The 5,455-nt window shown below is 44.9% G+C and overlaps 1 protein-coding gene across 3 annotated transcripts in view; it reads right to left on the bottom strand.

Annotated features, from left to right (window-relative positions):
* The window catches only part of GBE1 (glucan (1,4-alpha-), branching enzyme 1), a 249,753-nt gene that overhangs the window by 86,706 nt on the left and 157,592 nt on the right, over positions 1–5,455 (bottom strand). The gene's annotated exons all lie outside the window — the stretch shown is intronic.

The following is a 5,455-nucleotide window of genomic DNA, read 5'->3' as shown; positions in this document are numbered from 1 at the left end:
ACGTTGTGTTGTCAGGACTGATTCTAAAGAGTCCTGTTGCAGAAGGTTCTGGATCTCTTCCAGGAGCATACTAGATGGTGGGGTAAGTATGAAGTTGGGGGCCTCGGGTATCTGGATAAATTCTATTAGGTACCCCTTCTCGACGACAGAAAGTACCCACTGGTTGGATGTTATTCACTGCCAAGCAACCAGGTAGGGAGACATGCGGGTGGGGATGGGACGAAAGTAGTCAAAGGCTCTGCTTGGGGGCCTTGGGAGTCTTAGTCCTAGGCTGAGCGACAGGCGAGAATTTAGGTTTGTGTCCATATGGGAAGACACAGTGGGAGAGCGTTGCCATTATGCTTCCGAGAACGACTTAGATGAGGGCTTGCGAGACCATGGCGTGTTCCAGGATTTTGCTTTGGATAGTTTAGGAGCCAAGGTGACCACTAAATTCCGTGATGTTTAAAATATGCATCTTGCAAGTCCAAGGTTACTATCCAGACACCTCTGCTGAGAAGGAGAAGAATACTTTGCAATGTTGTCAATCTGAATTTCCGGTATGAGATAAACTGGTTGAGTCCCCTGAGGTCCATAATAGGACGGAGTCCTCCATCTTTTTGGGGGACCGTAAAATAACAGGAGTAGAACCCGTGCTAACGTTGTGTTGTCAGGACTGATTCTAAAGCGTCCTGTTGCAGAAGGTTCTGGATCTCTTCCAGGAGCATACTAGATGGTGGGGTAAGTATGAAGTTGGGGGCCTCGGGTATCTGGATAAATTCTATTAGGTACCCCTTCTCGACGACAGAAAGTACCCACTGGTTGGATGTTATTCACTGCCAAGCAACCAGGTAGGGAGACATGCGGGTGGGGGTGGGACGAAAGTAGTCAAAGGCTCTGCTTGGGGGCCTTGGGAGTCTTAGTCCTAGGCTGAGCGACAGGCGAGAATTTAGGTTTGTGTCCATATGGGAAGACACAGTGGGAGAGCGTTGCCATTATGCTTCCGAGAACGACTTAGATGAGGGCTTGCGAGACCATGGCGTGTTCCAGGATTTTGCTTTGGATAGTTTAGGAGCCAAGGTGACCACTAAATTCCGTGATGTTTTTATGCTTTTGCCTAGGTCTTGCAGGACCATATCAGTGGTAGCACTGAAGAGGCCGTCCCCCTCGAATGGGAGATCTTCAATGAGAGTCCTGGTGTCCTGTGGTAAAGCCGTGGAGCATAACCAGGCATGCCATCAGAGGGAAACCGCTGAAGTCAACGTTCTGGCTGCTGTGTCCAGTGTGTGCTTAGCTGCATTGAGCTGGTGTTTGGCCAAGAGCATTCCTTCTTTTTGAATTCTATAAGCCTGGCGGTTAGAGTCCTCAGGGAGGGTTGCAATAAATTCAGACATCTGCTCCCAAAGAGCAAACTGATATCTCCCCATACATGCTGTATAGTTTGAGGTATTGATGCCAAGTGCTCCAGCAGAATAAAATTTTCCTCCAAACGAATCAAGTCTTCTTTCTCAGAGGGGGTGGAATGACTGCATCTGCCTTCAGAGGAGGAGGTGACTATGATGGAATTAGGTTTAGGGTGGGTAAATAAAAATCCAGTACCTTGCTCCTGCAGCTTATATATATGATCTACTCTCTGGCTCAAGACAGGGGTAGATGCCGGGTGAGACCATGGGACTTTAGCCACCTGAAGGAGGACTGAAGTAATCGGTAAGGCAATCAGGGTAGAGGTATCCATCTGGACGATAATGAATACGGATTCTGTCACAGTAGGCGGGGGTTGTACCGTAGACAGAATCAGCGTGTTAGCCATCCGCTTGATGAAATCTCCATAGGATTTTAGGTCTTCCAAAGGGGAGATTAGGAGATCATCGCCCACTTGTTGAGGTGGCGAGGGTTCCACCGGAGGATCAGGGGTTTCGTCCCCTGTTTGGGAGGAAGTGTCAGAAGAGGCGGAGTGCTCAGACGGTTTGGAAAAAGACACAGGTAATATCTGTGTCGACGGAATCGGGTTCGATGGGTCTTTAAACTTTGGAATTGTCAGATGCGAGGGTTTGGCAGGTTTGCCCGTCGGGAGAGACAGGAAGAAGTGGACTGACGGTCCCATTCCATTGTTTGGGGTAGGACCCAAGGCATACTGCCCGAAAATGGATAGGCCCCATACATGTATTGCCACTGCTGTTAATCCCAGGAGGGCGGTAGTGGCGGGTGGATTGGTGCTGATGGCTGTTCTCGATCATCAGGTCGGAGCTGTGAAGGATGGACAAACGCTTCGGCTCCGCAGTCTGAATGTAGGCTTTTGTCACTGGAAGACCGGGAGATCTGTGTTAAGTCCATAGTGTGCTCCGAGTCAGTGAGCTGGATAGGACACAGTGAAGGTGACCAAGGTACAACTTGTGGCTGCTCTCGGCTCGAAGAGTCAAGTGAAGCAGCCCCCATAGGATTCAGTTCCGTGGTCCTCCGAGGGGTCAGTGGAGTTTGCGCAGGGGGAGTTTTCTTATGCCTTTTATGTTTGACTGGCCAGATGTCCGTGCATTTCCTGCGTTTTTTAGAGGGAGTATGGGCTTCGGACTGAGATGTCTGGGCCAAGCGTTTCAGCATCAGGCGGCCGACATCTACATGAGTCAGTATTGGGGACAACGCAGCCATCGATGCCCAGGCGGCAGTTGACATTGATGCATGCCCTGAAGTGTCCTGTGGCAACATCAGTGAAAGCGCTGACTCCAAAAGCGCAACACGAAGTCTGGCAGCTCTGTTCTTCCTTGTCTGCTTTGAGAACTTTGCGCAATGAGTACAAGAGTCCACTTGGTGCAATTCCCCGAGGCACAAAAGACAAAGCGAGTGCCCGTCTAGAGGGGGCGATCTTGCTACCGCACTTAAGACACTGTTTAAAGAAACCCCACCTCTTGGCCATAGGCCGGGGGGGGGGGAACACACAGTCTTAGAAAAAAGACAACCAAATGACAGAGTCACAAAAGAAATAAATCCGTAGTATCTTTTCACTTACCGAAAAACAAACAAGAAAAAACGAAGAAACTTCGAAGAAAAAAGAGGAATAGGTCTCAAGGCCCAAATTTTTACCGACTGAAGCAGAGGAGATCCTACCAGCGTGGCGGTCAGAAGAGAACTGGGAGGATTGTCATGCCCCTCCCTTAGTCATGCGCAGTGGGGCCGGCACGTGACGAGGGAGCAGGCGCGAAAATCCCTTTCGCTTTTCAAGAGGAACTGATCGAGGTCGATGCAGGCGCACTACATCCCAGAGGTGTGATGAACAGAGACCACGAAGAAGATGTATACTTCTTGATGTACCAAATGGACTTCTTGTTTGAATTTTATATTATACCATGACATTTTTACACCCATATTTTATTTTCCTTCCAAAACAGCTTCCAACTGCTGATTAATAACTAAGCATGTCAATGCCATTTAAATTGATTTCCCCCATGCTTCTGCAAAACAGTGAGGGCTACTTGCCATTGTTGTAATGGTTGACTAAATGTGGCAATTTGGTACTAAACCTTCCTGGTTCTTGTTATGCAATACTGCATAATCCTCTGATGATTGTACTGGCTCTAATTTAACCTTTAAAAAGGAGAGTTCTTTAGATAGAGTTTTATATGGTATTTTATTATTTGGCACGCAGTACAGGAAAAGCTTGGAGCAAGTTAAAATGTAATTATTATTGAATATGCTATTAGAGTGTGACATAATGAAAAGTCAGAGCTTCCCCCCTTCTTTTTAATTCATATCACTAATTCAGGCAACAAACTAGGATACACAGGACTAACTTGGCTTAACTATGTATTAAACTGGATCTTTACCACACTAAAGTTTGGTTGGAAAGTGCATTCTTGATATATGAAAAAATGTTGTGTTGATGACCTTCAAATCAAGTAAAGAATGGAAACAGAGAGTTTATATACAAGTACTCTCCTTTTCAGAAAACAGAACAAAAAAGTATCACCAGCTAACTGTCAGCAGCACTTGTTAAATTTATATATCAGTGTTACATTCATGACAGTCCACATAAAAGGGTATCAAAAGGTACCTTATTGAAAAGTATAACAACCTTTCTGCATCACAGAAACTCTTCACTCTTCTTGCTAACCCACAGACCTTTTGTCACTCTCTTTTCCACCCCCTCCAAGCTGGATTTACAAATGCCATGGAAAAAACACAGGGGTTCAGGAGAAAGCCTACTACAAGCAATTACTAGAATGGATGCTAGTCACACACTTTAAGAAATGTACAAAATGTTCTTAGAAAAACAGCATTAAAGAAAAGTCTGATTTTAGGGAAGACAAGTTAAACTTATTTCAAAATTCCAGTCTGTGGTATCACATCTGTACAGGTTAGAAGCGTGATTGGTGCTCTGAAATAAAGCATATTCCTCAATGGCAGTGGGGGAAAAGTTATCTTGAATTTAACAAATATTAAAAGTTTTGAGTGGAGAACTGAGACATAATTTTTCCATGTTGAAATTATTCACTCCATGAAGATGGAAATGATTTGAAACATAATCAAAATAAGAAGAGTCCTGCTGGATCAAACCAATGGTCCATCTAGAACAGCATTCTGTTTCACTCTGGCCAACCAGCTGCCCTGGAGGGCCAACGAACAGGGCACAGAGGCCAAGGCCTTCCCTCAGTTGCCTCCTAGCACTGGGTTTCAGAGTTTTACTGCCTCTGAATATGGAGGTTCCATTTACTCACAATGGCAGATAGCCATTGATAGACCACTAATGATCCACCAATCTCATCCCTTTTTAAAGCTATTGATTCTCATGGCCTTTACTACCGCCACTGGTCGTGAATTCCAGAATTTAATTACTTGTTGAGTAAAGAAGTATTTCCATTCATCTATCCTGTGCTACTGCCCATCAACTTTGTAGGGTGTCACCAAATTGAGTCACCCTCTATTATGGGAGAGGGATAAAAAGATTCCTCTGGCCACTTTCTCCACCACATGTCCCCTTTAGCCTTTTTTTTTTCTAGGAAAGGTGATCAACCCACAATCACCTTGCTTGCCCTCTTCTGTACTTTTTCCAGCTCAGCAGTATCCTTTTTGAAAGACAGTGACCAAAACTATAGACGTTATTCCAGAAGAGCCCCCCCCATGGCTCTACACAAGGGCATTAAGATAATTTCTGTTTTATTCCCCATCCTTTCCCTAACAATCTCCAGCATGAAGTTTGCTTTTTCATTGCTGTCACATGCTGAATTGATATTTTCATGAAGCTATGCACTACAACTCCTAAATCTCTTACAATCTTCTTATTAGTTCAAAACCCATCACCATTTTTATAGAAGGGCTTTTCTTTGTCATTAAAAATGAAACACCATTAACCATTGCTTGGATTATTAGAGAGCAACACTGGTAAATCTTACATGGAAACATGCTTTAACTTTGCTTGAACTACATAATTTCTGAATGTGCCATTAATAGTTTGAATCCTGCCTAAATATCTGTGAGCCAAGGA

Source organism: Gekko japonicus, unplaced genomic scaffold (assembly GCF_001447785.1).
Source record: "Gekko japonicus isolate JY-2015 unplaced genomic scaffold, Gekko_japonicus_V1.1 scaffold207, whole genome shotgun sequence".
Lineage (NCBI taxonomy): Eukaryota > Metazoa > Chordata > Lepidosauria > Squamata > Gekkonidae > Gekko > Gekko japonicus.
Note: the sequence above shows the minus strand (reverse complement) of the source record. Positions and strands in the feature narration are given on the sequence as shown.